This window comes from Aethina tumida, chromosome 1 (assembly GCF_024364675.1).
Source record: "Aethina tumida isolate Nest 87 chromosome 1, icAetTumi1.1, whole genome shotgun sequence".
Lineage (NCBI taxonomy): Eukaryota > Metazoa > Arthropoda > Insecta > Coleoptera > Nitidulidae > Aethina > Aethina tumida.
Genome location: NC_065435.1, coordinates 34,241,490 through 34,259,640, shown reverse-complemented (window position 1 = coordinate 34,259,640; position 18,151 = coordinate 34,241,490). Strand labels below are relative to the sequence as shown.

Below are 18,151 nucleotides of genomic sequence, written 5' to 3'. Positions count from 1 at the left end.
ACTAAGGCCAAGTTGTCCAATTTGTCAGCTCTCAAGAAAACGTGGAGACACTTAAAATATATATGCACAAACGTAGATGAAAATTTCAACAAAATTACAAATGATAGAGCTATTAATTATAAATTTCATCTGAACAAAGATTGTAAATCAGCAAATTGTAAAGTAGAAATCACTTTTTCATGATTTTGTTAATAAAATGTGCTGACATTATTTGAAGTTGTCATCTAGAGATGAGGAATCTAATTAAATTTTGACATAAAATTAGCAAATTTTAAAGATTGGTATCTTAGTGTTATTTGAGGGTAATAATCCAACCAAACGTGATAGAAAAATTTCAGTACCTAGTTGAAATTTGCCGCTCACAAATTCTTGCTAAAAGAATCAACTAGGTGAATTATCTTTTGATTTAAAAAGGTGAAATATTTAAACATTTACAATAATAGCAACCTACTGTCTGAAGGTTTCGATTACGAGTCACTGAAATCAAATCAGTTGCAGATCTCTCGTCGACATTTATTTTGAATCAAAGAAATACTGTCTGTGATTCTGCAGATAATTAACATGTGAATAGAAATTGTTTTTGTTAACATTGTTAACTTTATACTTAAATGCCGATATATATTTTGTTGCTAAGAGAGGTGAGGGATGTCGTCTTTCAAGTAAATTTGATTTGATCTTGCATTGTATTAATATTACATCAAGTTGTGGTTCAGTTATATTTTTTGGTATAATTCTATTCGTTTGAATCCACAGTGTCAACAAATTGACAGAGCCAAGAAATATCGAGATGAGATGAGTTATACTAAATGGTAGAACTGTTCCGAATCAAATTCATCCTTATATTTCAATCCACACTAAATGACTATAAATGTGATTCCCAAATATTTATATATAATATAACTTTCCAAATAAAACTACTTTGTGTACCTTTAAGTTATGTGGTTAATTTAATATAAGTTTGGTTGTTAATAAATGGTTTCGACCCATTGTCGATTTTTTTAACCTTCAGCTATTCAGTGGAGGTACTGAGTTATATGGAACATATTTTTTTAGGAAACACATTTAGTGATTACAGTACAGATTAAAATTTAAGGAAAAATTACTTCGGCACTAATCTAAAATTATAATTGCTATAAACAAGCTTCATTCTCAGATGATAGATGAGTTGAAACCTAGATCCACACTATGGAAACATTTCCATAAAATGAAAGTACTTGCTATATACAGAGATAGATATGTGGAACTCCAACGGAAACATTCCAGTCCTCAGTCTTTTTATTAGAACTTTTGAATACGGTTTCTTGGTAATGATGTTTTCTTCTTTATTGTGATTTTTTTTTGTACTTTTTTCGAATTTCTTGGATTTTTATTCATATTTCATAGCCTCAGAGAAAATATTTGCCGATGTCGTCAGGTTTTGTCGTGGCTCATTTCATCTTCATTTATATGATGGTAATCAGCCTTTCCATGTGAACGTAACTCGTCGTGCCCAACGAATCGTCGAAATACTTTAAAAAAGATATATAAAATTAATATTAAAGATTAATTTTATTATATATAAAAATTTTATTTGTTTTTCATTTAAATTATATAATTTAATTGTGTGTTTTAACATAAAATATGTCATTAATTATAAAAATCTTGAATACAGATGAAAATTATACTTACATTTAAATCCAATTCTTGGGCCACTAGAATCTTTACACCATTTGCTTTTTGCATCGTACTTTAAGATATCAATCTTAATTTATTCTGAAAACAAATTAATTAGGTATTAATGTGTTGTTTTAAGGAGCGTCATATACATGAAAGTACTTATTCTTTGTTTAGTTGGGAATTCCTGTAAGTAAATTAATGAATTTAGACAAAAATATTCCCCAAATATAACAGTTTGATACGATCTGTTTCATTTCTAGCATTACTATACACAAGTATTTCTTCCGATTATCATTTCCAATGAGGCAGGGACTCATTAATAAAAGCGAGAATATTTAACTAATAATTTTGAATTGAAGCTAGAAGCAACTTCAGAGAGATGTGGTTCGTATGAAATAAAAGTTTGAACTGATTAAAGTTTGGTGGTAAACAAGTAAAGAAAACTTTTTAGTCTACCTGATTTTATGAACAAAATTGAAATTAGTTTATGACAACGAAATTCAAATGTCTACAAATGAATAACGAATAATTAATTTTATAAGCTCTTTAGAGAACAACTTAGGAAACTTAGTTCTTAATTTTTTTACATGTAGATAAAATAGGAACATATTGTATAAAATTTCATAAGACACAATCAACCAATGATAATTGATAGTTTAAAGTGTAAACCCCAGTACTCATGCAAACACTATATTTACTCATCATTGGTCCAATTCACTCGAGGCAAGTTATGTTAGAATATCTAGACATCGTGTATAACGGTTGTGATGACAACGGAGAATAAAAACAATAGAAGAGCGTAGTTATAGAAACAGAGTTAAGTTGTAAGAGCAGAGTTGTATACAGCCCACCAATGTTGTAAGATAGTCAATAAGCGTTTTACTGAGTACCTTGCATTATCATTCCACGTCGCCTTGTAAGCAGGCATGTTCTAACTATTAACTTTTGTGTTTTGACCTTAATGGAAACAAATACTTCCAGTGCTTCCGTGTCCTTTCGGTGAGCACAGGGGTGTGTCGTCAGGATTTCGAGAACACCTCCATAGGCAGACAGCTTACTGCATTACTTACTTTCATTCGTTGTAATTCACCCTCAAGTTCCGAGATTTTAATCTTAACGTCTAGTTTTCGGGTACCTCTTGGCTTATCTTTTTCGTGGACTCTACACATGGTTTATTGGTTTAGTAACCGAGGTTACCAGCCAAATTAACAACTCTTCTCTTTTGTCTGAATATGGCAACTCTTATAACTAAATTCAAACAGAAGTACGAACGTTATGTCTAACTCCATTTGGGGGTCTGTGGCGCTTTGCCGAATTTTGCTGTTGTTACTTACTTTAGATAGTCAACTCTTTCGGAACTTGGAACGGAGTCGTGCTCAGGGTTTACCGGGATGTTGACCTTTCTTTCTGCTAATAGAACCTGGATTTGAACCGCCTTTTCCTTTCCATCTTTCAAGGTTTTTGTCTCTTAGTAGGAACTTCTTGTAGAACGGAACTGGCGATGTGCCGTCCGGTTTCAATAGGATTCGGAACCACTCGACCTTTGCAGGCACACTTGCTGTTTTCCCATTTCATTATCGCTAATTCGGTTATTAAACTGTTTGTAGTACGAAAACAAAAATTTAATTCAGTTGTTTCTTGAATTGGTAACCAAGGTTACCAAACAAGTAAACAAATTTTTCATTTGTCTGAATTTGGTAACTAACTAAATTCAGACAAAAAGGGACACTAAATAAAAACAAAAATATCACTACAAACACTTTTGAAAACTGAGGTGCGAGTGTGATGAGATTAAAAGTCGATGTTACAAGAACACTAAACGTTTATTATATTATTACAAAGTGTGCACTCGGCTAGAAACGTCGAAGACTAAAAACTAAGAACTAAAAACCCTGCGTAGCATGACGCTTGCGTTAGGGCATCTATACAGAGGGGTTCCAAGTATCAATGTGCAATTTCATTCCTTAACAAACTCTTTTCCGTAGTTGCCACTCAAATTTGGATAAATGACGATTGTTACCGCTGCCATTGGTAATGACAGAAAGGTCTCTTATTGTTAGCGACTTTTGTCAATTGTTCAAAGTGCAACCAGGGAATATTGTTGATAGTAACAATTTTTGTTTGAGTTGTTCGTCCTTCCTCTGTCTGAATTTAGTTATAATAGATACCATAATCGAAAGAGTAGAGTTGTTAACGCTAATCCCAAATCTTTATTCCAACCAGCCACCCCCACTCCTGCAAAGTCTTCCAGCTCCAAAACTCAGGAACTCGGTCACCCCCAAGGAGGTGATGTCGAATTTGTCTAACTACAATGCACCAGTTATGGTTCAGTGTTCAAATTTATGTATAAGGAATTGTATTAAAGTATTTTAGACCAAGTACACTAAGAATTGGAAGAGACTTCTCATAGAGAAGAAACTTTTAAATTGGTTTGGGAGAAAACAGCGCTAATGATTAGCCGTCTCAGATCTCAGTTTCGGTTAAACATTTTTTGACAGCTCATTGACAATTTTGGCAACTGATCTTTGTGTAATTTCGTTTCGTTTGGTGTCCAATAATATAATGCTCTTTGGCGAATTACTGAGAGAGGTTATTTCAATTTGCCAAAATATGCGGAAAGTAGGAAGGTCCTAATTATGTGATGTGAATTTATAAGTTTAACAATATTGAAAAAAAGCAGCTAAAAAAGATGTTTAACTTTTATTATTATCTTATCAAAGAAAATATATAAAATTTCGCCTTCATTGCTGTTGAAACCTGAATATGTACAAAATATCATTTGATTTCAAAACTGATCTTGAACAATTATTTGGTAACTTCTTACAATTTCGTCATTGAAAAGACAAAAACAACAAAAGAAATAAGTATTTACACTTCGTTAGCTGTTTGTTTCACTTTTTAGCCTTCAATGCAGACACAAATCTAATATTTTTGTTTATATTCAAAACGTAATTATAATTTTGTCCAGATTGATGTTTTCAATGAACTCAGAAGTCTTGATTTATCTAGTAATAGAGGTCCTTATGATATTCCTTCTACAGTATTGAACGAATTGTGGATTCTCATTAACAAAGCCTCTAACAATGAAATTTAATATGATTTTAAAATCTACTTTATTTCCTAACGTACGTAAAAAATCATTTGTTATACCTACCTTAAAGGATGGAGATAGTTTACTTGTTGTTTACCAAGATTGTCCAAAAAAATCATTTCCATAATTATGCCATAGTTCCAAAATATTATAAATGAGAGTCAACATGAATTTTGCAAATGTAAATCTTCTGCGACCAACCTTCTTATTTTTAACCTCTCGACAGTTGGTGCTCTTGATAATCATTTACAGGTTGATGCTGTTTATACAGGCATTTAAAAGGCATTTCATAGAATCTGCCATGATTTATTGTTTGCTAAACTAAATGGGCTGGATTTGACAAGTAATTTTTCCACTGTAAATAATCATAACGATTTTAATGTAAAGTGATTAGTTTTTATAAAAAAATTAATCAACACCATATTCGCAAGTTATACTTTAGATAAAAGATTTTAATATAATGTGTTTGAAATTTAAAAATGAGTAATAGACTGGGCGGTAGTTTTTCTAGAAAAGTTGGATCGGCTCAAGCTAAAATGACTTTGGGTAAATGTAAAAGAAAAGCTGGAGCATATCTTGATGCGTTTGCCCACACATTAAAGTTGCTTTTTACACAAATACTGCTGTAGGATCCCAGGTTCTGCGATGTTTTGTCGTATAAAATAACTTCTTTCCATAATCGGTATCGCGATTATAAGTACAGCAATTAAGCAGAACGAAATACTCTCACATTAGCTGTCAAAATTCCCAGAGTTGAAAAAACGTGCGGACTCCTTAGGAACTCGTTAGGAATATTTAAACAATTACAATAATGGCAATTTGATGCCATTATTGTGGAGATGTCGATTACTGTTCCTGAAAGTCACGGAAATCAAATTAGTTGCAGATCTATCGTCGACATACAAAAACTGTCTGTGATTCTGATAGATAATTAACATGTGAAAAGAAATTGTTTTTGTTAACTTTGTTAACTTTATATTTCCATTAGAATAGATTGCTGCTAAGAGAAGTTCCAACTATTATAATTTAGTTTGAATATGTGATACGGACGACGTGAGGGATGAAATTGAAAACAGGATAACTAGATGTATATACACATAAATAAAATTTTAATTAATTAGTAATTACAAAACTAAACGAACATTTGGGAGTGGTTGTTGGACTGAGTGACATTTTACGAACTTTCAAGTTTCAATAGCAACGAAGGAATTTTGTGTATCAAATAAAAGAAAATAACATTTATGTTGCTAAGATTACGATTCCTTGTGACATATGCCAGACCTTAACATATAAACAAAACATCCAATGTCCAATTGAACCTTATTCGAAATATGTAATTTAGAAAAAAGTTGTCTTCTTTCAAGTAAATTTGATTTGTTTCTTCCATTTCTTCTTTTATTGATGATCCTTGGTCCTGGATTTGCATTTGAGGACTTTTATGACCTTACTTATTACAAGTGTAGCACCCTTACTTACTTTGTTTCTTGTGGTTGGTATTGTTGACTAAGAATACTGTTGAGTCACTTTCAGGTTGTTTAACATCTTGTGATAGTTTTGATTTCACAGAAATTGAAGTTATCTTCATGCCGGAGCTTTCAATAGCAATAATCATAGGTTGATAGGAGGACTCTGGTAGACCGGAGAGTAGCAATGTAACTAGCCATTCATCGTCAACTGCGAAACCGATGTTTCTGAGCTTGTGAGCAGTACACATAATTTTGCTCACATATTTCTCTACGTTTTGACATACAGTAAGTGAAGTATTATAGAGATCACGCAGCAGCCCATCACAGCGTGTCAACAAAGAGTCATCAAATACTTATGAAAACGTATCCCATACTTCTTTTGCAGTACTACTCTCTTGCATGTGCACGTAATTTATTTAGACAACTAGTAAATTTATCTTAGTTTTTGCCTTTGTGTCTCGTTTTGTGTCCACAATGACACATGTGGTGGGTTCTATGCAGTTCCACAACTCCTCTTGCTGTGGTATGTTTTTAGAGCAAATCGCCACGTTACGTAATTATCTCGGCCGGTTAACTCTTCAATTAATGCCAATTGATTGTTTGCTGACAATTTAAGAACCCTTATTCCAGATGTTACGAGAAAACACTTTTCAATTGTCGTATTGACGTTTTAGGTTAACTTCATTACTTTTCTCAGTAAGTAAGCCATTCTGGGCTTCCCTGGGCTTTTCTGGCTCCATAACCTGTTAATTTTTCTTAAAAGAAATTATTATTTCAGGAGAAAAACTTATATTTAAGAATTTAGTGTTAAAATTACAACTTAACTATCTACAGGCGCACAATTCAAATTACAATTTTAACAGTTTATGTGTAGTTTCAGTACACTCCTACAGGTCATCGCATCAGTCACAATTGGATTCCCAAGAGAAAATGAAACATTATTTGTTTTAAGTTGTGTTATAATTTTTCATTCTTTATAATAGCCTAAGCTACATTGCGCTGTAAATTGAGAAGAATGTTTCAGGTAAACTACTTTGGGTTAACAAGACAGCATTAAATTAACTGAGGAATGCATATTATCGGAATTTGTAAGCTGGGTCATCTCCTTGATTAATATTTATATGATCCCATTTTTCGCACATTTTGGCAGACTGAAATATCCTCTTTCTGTAATTCGCCAAAGAGCATTATAGGATCGGACACCAAACAAAACAAAATTACACAAAGTTCAGTTGTCAAGATTATCAGTGAGTTGTCAAAAAATACGAGCCGAAACTGAGACTGAGACGACTAGCCATTAGTGCTACCAAATAATTCCATTCAATTAGAAGCGTTAAATAATTACTTTAATATCAAGGAGTTTATTTTCTATGAGAAGGCTCTTCTAATTCTTAGGGTACTTGGTCTAAAATACTTTAATACAATTCAATATACATAAATTTCAACACTGAACCATAAATGGTGGGGTGCGTCGTAGTTACACAATTTCGACATCACCTCCTTGGGGGTGACCGAGTTCCAAGAAGTTTTCTGAGTTTTGGAGCTGGGAGACTTTGCAGGAGTAGGGGTGGCTAGTTGGGACAAAGATTTGGGATTAGCGTTAGGAGTAGGGGTACTATCAGAGTTTACCGATAGCATCCCTAGTTTAGACGACAAAGCTGTGTAAGCACTCTTTCACTCTCTGTATCTCACCTTCACTTAGCTTTCCTTTTTTCCGGACCCTACACATAGTTTATTGGTTTAGTAACCGAGGTTACTAGCCCAATTAACAACTCTTCTCTTTCGATTATGGTAACTTTTATAACTAAATTCAGACGGAAGAAGGGCGAACAACTCAAACACAAATTGTTACTATCAACAATATTCCCTGGTTGCTACCTTGCCCACACTTTGAATAATTGACAAAGGTCGCTAACAATAAGAGACTTTTCTGTAGTTATCAATGGCAGAGGTAACGATCGTCATTTAACCAAGTTTCGGTAGCAACTGCGGAAAAGTGTTGGTAGTGACATTTTCGTTTTTATTTAGTGACCCTATTAAAGTTCCTATTAAAAGACAAGAACAGTGAAATAAGAAAAGGAAAAGGAGGCTCAAATCCAGGTTCTATTGGCAGAAAGGAAGGCGGTACCACATCCAACGACACAGCTAATTATTGTAAAGCCGGTTACATTAGAGTACATTAGAGTACCAATTAATTCTCTGTATCGTGTGAGGTCTTTGAATGGTTTTAAATCTCTGTTAAATTTTGAGTTGCAGTCATACAGTGTTTTAATTGGATTGCAATCCACCATTCTGAATTTCTCTAAAACATATTTTTTTTGTTTAAGTGTTACTCCTTTCTTACTTTGGTTAATTTCTATTCTAAAGAAAAACCTAGCAATCTTTGATCTTCAATTTCTCAGCTAATTCTCTTTTAATTTCATTACCAGTTAGTTTTTTGAGATCTCTTTTGTACTCCTTAAATTTTTCAAAAACTTCTCTCTTTGACTTAAGGAAAAAACCTGGAACCACCTATTATAATCATCTATTGATGTAAGAAGATATCTTGATCCACCGCTGAATCTGACTCGCATTGGTCCGCAGATATCTGAATGAACAATATTCAGTAACCACTTACTTCTTCCTTCTCTGTCAGTAAAGGGTTTCCTTGCTTGCTTACCTCGTTGACATTGTCACACCACATGGGTAATTTATCATTATCCAATTTATTACCGTGTACCAGTCGCTTTCTGTACAAATCCTGTACGCCTTTGCAATGTAAGTACTGTAGTTGTCTATGCCACAGGAAATTAATAGTTAAATATTCTCTCTTTATTAATGAGGTTCTGTTAGAGCATTTGTCAACATTGGCAACGTCTAATGCGCAACACCCTCCTTAGTTAGGGTGAATTAGCTTTAAGTTACTTACTATTAAGTCAGCTCGAGAGCAACACACAACGTTCAGATGCTCCGAGCAAAATAAACAGAAAAATCACAAACTTGGCAGTTTTACTAGTCCAGCACATACAAAACATTGGTCCTTCGAGCCGGATTTACGTGTACAAGATTAGCAAGATTCACAATCATATTAAAGCCATTTTCGATCATCCAAATGTTACAAAGGAATCACATGTTCAATTGCGAGATCTCTGCGACTCTGTGACAAAAAACTTGCGTGCTCTAAAATCTTTGGGCGAGCCGACAGATACGTTGGATACTCTTATAATTTACATAATCGCAACCAAAATGGACGATATTACCCGACGCGAATGGGAGATCGTCAACAACAGCTCACAAATTCCAAACATGGCGGATATGTATAAATTTCTAAAAGGGCGTTGTGAGCTTTTAGAGAAACTGGAACATGAAAGGTCTAAAAAGCCAAAGAACAAACCATTCAAATCAAGCGCATATGCCACTGTGTCTGTCAAGGTCAATTGTTATTATTGTAAAAAGGATCATGCAATTTACAACTGTAATAAATTTAAAGGGCTCTCAATAAATGACCGTATCTCAGAAACTAAAAGGCTTAAGCTGTGTCCAAACTGTTTAAGACAGGGACACAACACAAAAACATGCCATTCATTTAGTTGTCGAAAATGTGGCAAAAGGCCTTACTACATATTGAGACACATGTTGGCAGTGAAATTGTCACTGACACTGAAGTGCCAGTTACCATTGTCAATCACTCGGTGGCAAATGAACAAAGGCAAGTCTACTTGTCAACAGTCTTAATTCATGTAACAGATGCACAAGGCAACAATCAAGTTCTACGTGCACTACTTGACAACGGGTCCCAAAGTTCATTTGTGACTGAAAGGGCTGTTAAAATGTTAAATTTAAATAAACACAAAACCCAATTTAAAATTTCTGGTGTTGGTCAAACTATATCGGAGATTCAATATCAAACAATACTCGACATTTCTTCTGTTTAAGGTTCATTCAAAACATGCGTTTCATGTTTAATTATGAATAAGATCACAGAACCCATACCTTCTACTACAATGCCAAAATATAACTTTACACTTCCAAGTCGTATTACTTTGGCAGATCCTACTTTCAATATATGCAATGATATCGACATCCTATTGGGTGCCGACATATTTTGGAAGGTTCTACTGCCTGAGCGTGTTTCACTAGGAAAACATAATCCTATGCTGCAAAATACGTCCTTTGGGTGGATCGTTATAGGAGGTTGGAGTAAAGGGAATCAGAGGCATTCAGTCAATTGTTTAGTCGTAAACAAAACTGATGAAATCGTGAAGCGTTTTTGGGAAATAGAGGAAATAGGTGATTCGTATCAAATATTTAATGAAAGGGAACAGTTTTGCGAGAATCATTTTAAAGATCATTATGAGCGCGACTCGTCTGGCAGATTCATTGTACGAATTCCGTTTAACGACAAAAAAGGTCAGCTAGGCGAATCAAGGCAAGGAGCATTAAATAGATTTCAGTCGCTACAAAGAAAATTAGCGAAAAATAGCCATTTAAAACAAAGTTACGATGCATTCATGCAAGAATATATCGACCTAGGACACATGAAACAAGTCGAGGATGTAGGTGATGAGAAGATTGGTACTCAATATTATTTACCTCATCATGCGGTTTTAAAAGAATCAAGTTTGACAACAAAAATACGTGTTGTATTTGATGCGTCGGCCAAGACAAGTAGCGGTCTTTCGCTAAATGATGTTCAATGCAGCGGCCCGACCATACAAAATGAGTTGTTTTCCATACTATTGAGATTCCGAATTAATCAATATGTTCTCACAGGAGATATATCAAAAATGTATCGTCAAGTTCTGGTTCATTTTGATGAACGATGCATGCAAAGAATATTTTGGAGATTCAACAAAAATGAAGCAATACAAACCTATGAGCTGGCAACCGTAACTTACGGCACAGCATCAGCACCATTCTTAAGTGTTAGATGTTTGAAACAATTAGCTATGGATCACTCAATAGAGTTTCCCGAAGTTAGCAGGATCATTGAGAATGATTTCTATGTAGACGATGTGATTACGGGTGCTAATTCAAAGGCAGAGTTACTGCGCATTCAGTGAGAACTGTCAAACATCTTACAACGGGGCAGGTTCGAACTGCGCAAATGGTTGTGTAATGATTCAGAATTGTTATCTAAATTTCAAGTAAATAACAATTTAAATGTTGGATTAATTCATTTGGGACCAAATGACAATAATAAGACGCTTGGTATACTATGGAATGCTTGTAACGACATTATTCAATTTGAAACAAGTCAGCTTAAATATTCTCAACAATTTCCAACCAAACGTTTCATTTTGTCAACAATTGGTCAAATATTTGATCCTTTGCGATTGATTGCACCTGTCACAATTTTGGGAAAAATCCTTATTCAAAAATTGTGGTTACAAAAACTAGATTGGTATGATCCCATATCTGTTCATTTATCCAGTCTATGGTCATAATTTGTAAATAATATTCAAAATTTGAATAACTTGAAGATTGATCGGTTTGTGTTGAAGCCAGAGTACGAGGAATGTGAGCTCCACGGTTTTGCAGACGCGTCTGAAGCGGCTTACGGTGCCTGTATTTACCTACGATGTAAGGTTAAAAATCAGTACTTTGTTCAAATGCTTTGTTCCAAATCAAAGGTTGCGCCAATTAAACAGGTATCATTGTCAAGGCTTGAATTATGCGCTGCAACATTACACGCAAAATTAACAGACAAGGTACGACGATCAATCAGACTCAACATTCAAACACAATTATTTTGGTCAGATTCCACGATTGTTCTTTGTTGGATACGAGGTTGTCCATCGCAACATTTTACAAATGTTAAAAAGGTTCATCGCTAGACGAGGTTTGCCCTCCAACATATAGTCCGACAATGCCACCACCTTTGTTGGTGCAGACTCCGCATTGAAAGAAGAATTTCTGTTTGTTGACACTAACGTAGATAATATTAATCAATTCTTGAATAAAGAAGGTATTACGTGGCATTTCATTCCTGTGCGATCACCTAATTTTGGAGGTATATGGGAAGCTGGTGTTAAAAGCTTTAAACATCACTTGAGGCGAATATTAGGCAATGGTAAGTTTACGTTTGAAGAGTTTTATACGGTAATGTCACAGATTGAAGCAGTTTTCAACCCGCGTCCAATAAGTCCATTATCAACAAATCCAGATGATTTATCTCCGTTAACGCCGGGTCATTTTCTAATTGGCAAATGTTTAACTTCAATTCCTGAACCTGTCCTTTCCCACATTCCTGTCAACCGACTCAATAATTACCAACGACTGGATCAACTGAAACACCACTTTTGGCAACGTTGGCAAAAAGAGTACGTGTCCGAACTCCAAGCCAGGTTGAAATGGAAACAAGCGGGTCAACACATCCTCAAACCAGGACATCTTGTCATCATTAAGGACGATCAACTGCCCCCTCTACAGTGGCGTATGGGACGCATTCTTGAGTTACATCCTGGTGAAGATGGAGAAGTGCGTGTAGTGAGTGTAAAAAGCACAACCGGTGTGCTAAAACGAGCAATTTCGAAAGTGTGTGCGCTACCTTGTGATTGACTTTTCTATTATGACTCCTATTCTGATTTCCAATGTATTAATTATATTCAATTTGTCTATTGAAAATTGTATTTTCAAGGCTGGCGGCATGTTAGAGCATTTGTCAACATTGGCAACGTCTAATGCGCAACCCCCTCCCCTTAGTTAGTTAGGGTGAATTAGCTTTAAGTTACTTACTTTTAAGTCAGCTCGAGAGCAACACACAACGTTCAGATGCTCCGAGCAAAATAAACAGAAAAATCACAAACTTGGCAGTTTTACTAGTCCAGCACATACAAAACATTGGTCCTTCGAGCAGAAACTATTACACATACAAAACAGGTTCTTTCTCATTGAAAATGGTAATTAGAAGAAATACTTATGTACAGTAGTGCTAGAAATGAAACCGATCGTACCAAACTGTTATTTTTAGGTAATAATTTTGGTTAAAATCATTACTTATACTTACAGGAATTCCCAACTAAACACAGAATAACGCTCCATAAAACAACACATTGATTTGTTTTCAGAATAAATTATGATTTTTGTTTATTGGAACAAGGAGGCCTCTCCGGGCACCGATGCGAAGATCATGGCCTAAGAGTAATTAAACACAAAGGTTTAGGAAAATAGAAGGGAAAACTAAAGAGGTACGTAACAATCGCTACATGGTAAAGAAAAGATGTCCCAAAGAGACGCAGAGGTCTAGACAGCCAAGAGACAAGGTCTCTTGTATCTGTCGGATTCACAGGGTTGGATATCATGCAAGCATGCAATCTCCGGATTAGAGTGTTGAAAGATAGATCTCCGGAGATTGAGGGCATGCTATTTTCTCTGAGGCTATGAAATATGAAAAAATATGCAAGAAATCCTAAAAAAGTACAAGAAAAAATCACAATCTATCAAAAAGGCTGAGGACTAAAGCAGGTACTTTCATTATATGGAAAGTTTTCCATAGTATGGGCATACGTTTCAACTCATCTAACATCTGAGCATTAAGCATGTTTATAGTAATTATAATATTAGAATGGTGCTGTAGTTGTTTTTGCTTATATTTTAATCTGTAATTTATGACGGCAAAGGTGTTTCCTAAATAACTATATATATATATATATATATATATATAAATATTTGGGAATCTCATTTATGGTCATCCACTGTAGGTTGAAATACAAGGATGAGATTGATTCGAAACAGTTCTACCATCAAAAATATTATAACAAATTGAAAAATCATCACGATATTCCTTTGCTCTGTCAATTTGCTGAGACCGTGGATTAAAACGAATTATAAGAAAAGATATAACTGAACCACAATTTGGTGTTATATTAATACAATGTAAGAACCAAATCAAATTTGCTTGTGAGAAGACAACTTTTTTCTAAATTACATACTTCTGACATATGCCATAAAGAAACATAATTTGATATGTTATTTTATTTTTTGACAAACAATTCGTTGCTATTGAAACTTGAAAGTTTGTAAAATGTCACTCAGTCACACACCCACTCGCTTTATTTTGTAATTACAAATTAATTAAAATTTTATTTATGTGTTTAAACATCAGGCTAGTTATCTTGTTTTTAATTCTATTCCTCACCTTATAATAGTTGAAACTTCTCTTAGCAGCAATCTATTCAGCAGCAATAAATGTCAAAGAGGGATCTGCAACTGATTTGATTTCAGTGACTCTCAGGGCTAGTAATCTAAACCTTCAGACGGTAAGTTGCTATTTTTGTAACTGTTTGAATATTTCACCTTTTTAAATAAACAGTAAATTCACGTAGTTGATTCTTTCAGCTTGAATAAGTGAGCGACAGATTTCAACTAAGCACTGAATTTTTCTCCTTCACCTTTAGTTATCACCCTCAAACAACACTAATATACCAATCTTTCCATATTTGATAATTTTATGTCGCAAATTATTTAGATTTTTCATGTCTGGATGACAAGTTCAAATAATGTTATCACAATTTATAAACCAAATCATGAAATAGTAATTCACACTATTTCACAATTTTCTGGGAGCCTTGTATCCTATTAAGCAGTATTCTTCTAAAATATCTGTAATAAGGTATATCATAATTGAAATGAAAGTTTATGCTCTTATAGACATTCAAGAAGTGAGACACAATTTACTTGCTTTACCTGTATGCTCCATACTTGCTTCAAAAATATGTTAATATCGTGGTGGTAACTCTCCATATGCGTTGGGATGTAGATGGAGTTCTTAAGATACTTTATTTAAATTTGCAATCTGTAAAAAGAAATAATTTTTGAGGGTATTGCAAAAATTATCTTCAAAAATTGATTGAATAAATCATATTGTCGAAGAGAATGAAAAACACAGTGACCAAAGATTTTTTTGAAAGAAGGAAAATAACGAAGCGATTTTTAATTAGGGATGTCTCAATTTGATTATACGGCGTTGTAGTGCGTTGATTCAGTCAACCAAAGGGACGGTATATATAACACGATATTTTACACTAAATACTCTCTGTACTCTGTAATATTGTATAACTTTGGTTAACTTTTGATATATATACAAATAGGGATTCTTTTTTACAGTTTCTAAGACATTTTGGTGTTTTGTTAATATATCTTATCTCCTAACTTTATTTAAGTGAACTTTAAATATAATTGGTAATATTTTGATACAGCAAAATTAAAGCCCACGGGAAATTTTCATGTGGCTTGATTTCCGAGAGTTTCATGATTAATTAACACTATTTGAAATCAGGGCTCTAAAATAGATATATTTCGTTATTAATGTAATTGTTACAATATTCCGCCTTGATTAACTGCAATAAATTATGTATCTAAGGGAATCCAAATTTAAAAAACAATAGAACACTTGTTGTAACCTAGCAACTGTTATTTACAACTGTTCCCAAAACTTAATTTAAAATATTAACAATTTCAACATTCAAGAGATGCTGTGAAACTTTAGAACAGTAGGTGTCTCACCATTCAAAAAATCAACAACTACATACACGCCATTAATTTATTTCAGATGTAATTCATAAGGAATAACACATAATGTCTAAGGAAAGTCAAATTTGATGATTAACATCAGTGAATCAAATTTAAATGGAAAATGTGTGTGGTTTAAATTAATGGTTAAGACTTGAATAATACTATATGGAATAAATAATGAAATTATTTATTAACAATTTCTTAAAACGAGAGAATAAGTTTTTGAGAACTCTGGTTCTGTACGTGTGTTTTGACAACTAACTGTCAACTGATGTTGGAGTTATTTCATTTTGCTTGTTGGCCGATTTTATAAAGGCCTTACCAAGTATACAAAGTTGTTATTATAAATTGTCGAGATGATTCTAAATAAATGATTCTGGACACAGGATCCTATAATAATAATCGAGGAGCTATTTTCCTGTCACAGTTAACTGTGTAGCATTCTGCTGATATAATTTAATTTACAATGCGAAAAAATATCTTATTCTTGAAAATAAAGCTTACGCTATAACAGAGTCAAGAATTGAGACGCAATTTACTTGGAAAATCATTTATTTAGAATACCGATCAGACATGTAGTAGATGTTAAGATTCTGCATATAGCATATAGGTAAACCAAGTAAATTGTGTGTCACCTCTTGAATGTTTATCTTTCTTTTCAGTTATGTTATACCTTATTGCACGGTAAAGTAGTTTTTCTAGAAAAATACTACTTAATATGATCCCAGGTTCCTATAATCGCGATTATAAGATTAGCAACCAAGCAGAATGAAGATACCCCAACATGCCCAAGTTGTCTAATTTATCAGCAAGTTGTCAAAACGTGCGTGGTGGTTACTAGCTCTCAAGAAAACGTTGAGACACTTAAAATATATATGCACTAAAGTAGATGAAAATTTCATCAAAATTACAAATGATAGAGCTAGATTGCAAATTTTTACACAGAAAATTGTCATTTGAATTTGTTTATAAGTTGTGTTGTCATTATTTGAACTTGTCATCTAGACATGAGAAATCTGAATAAATTTTGACATAAAATTAGCAAAATTAGAAAGATTGGTATCTTAGTGTTGTTTGAGGGTGATAATCCAACCAAACGTGAAAGAGAGAAATTCAGTACCTAGTTGAAATTTGCCGGTCACTACTTCTTGCTTAAAAAATCAACTACGTGAATTATTTTTTGATTTAAAAAGGTGACATGTTTAAACAGTTACAATAATAGCAACCTACTGTCCGAAGGTTCCGATTACGAGTCACTGAAATCAAATCAGTTGTAGATGTCTCGACGACATTTATTTTCCGTCAAAAGAATACTGCCTGTGAATCTGACAGATAATTAACATGTGAATAGAAATTGTTTTCATTAACTTTATACTTAAATGCAGAAATATATTTTGCTACTAAGAGAGGTGGGGGATGAAATTGAAAACAAGTAACTTGCCTGATGTATATACACATAAATAAAATTTTAATTAATTAGTACAAAATTAAACAAACATTTTGGAGTGAGTGTTGTTTTGAGTGACATTTTGCAATCTTTCCTGTTTCAGTTGCAACGAAGGGAGATATGTTAATCAAATAAGAGAAAATAACATTTATGTTACTAAGGTTACGTCACCTAATGATGTATGTCAGCCTGTCCAATTATAGGCATGAGTTGAGTGGTTAATTCAATTAAACCTAATTCGAAATATGTGGTTTGGAAACACGTTGTCTTCTTTCAAGTAAATTTGATTTGATCTTATATTGTATTAATATTACATCAAATTGTGGTTCAGTTATATTTTTTGTTATAATTCTGTTTGTTTGTATCCACAGTGTCAACAAATTGATAGAGCAAAGAAATGTCGAGATGAGTTATAATAACTTTAATGGTAGAACTGTTCCAAATCAATTTCATCCTTATATTTCTACTTACACAAAATGACTATAAATGGGGTTCCCAAATATTTAAATATAATATAACTTTCCAAATAAAACTACTTTGTTTACGTTTTGTGGTTAATTTAATTAATTTTAACCTCCAATTAGTTAGTGGAAAGAAGTACTTAAAAGATATATGCGATATAATTTATGAAACACATTTACTGATTACAGTACAGATTAAATTTTAAGGAAGAATTACTTCGGCACTATTCTAAAATTATAATTAGAATAAACAAGCTTAATTCTCATATGTACGATGAGTTATAACGTAGGTCCGTACTATCGAAACATGGGACTCGAGATGGCGATGTGTGGGACAAGAATTGAACTTCTATCCAATAGTATTTTTCTTACTACCTCGGCTACGCCTCGGGCAATATGGCGCGCAGGGCAGGTATCCCAAACTTTTTTCCCGTGTAGTGTATACTATTTTTCTTACTACCTCGGTCGAAAGTACGTATTTTGCTCCCCGGTTCCACTACAGAAAAATACTATTTCTTATCGTGGAACCGGGGAG

General features: G+C 33.6%; 1 long non-coding RNA gene across 2 annotated transcripts in view; it reads right to left on the bottom strand.

The window, feature by feature from the left end:
* Positions 1-878: 878 nt before the first annotated feature.
* The window catches only part of LOC126264213 (uncharacterized), a 48,519-nt gene continuing 31,246 nt past the window's right edge, over positions 879-18,151 (bottom strand). For both annotated transcript variants that reach the window (XR_007546973.1, XR_007546972.1), the window contains exon 3: positions 879-1,003. This is a non-coding gene — a long non-coding RNA (uncharacterized LOC126264213). The remainder of the gene's footprint in view (positions 1,004-18,151) is intronic.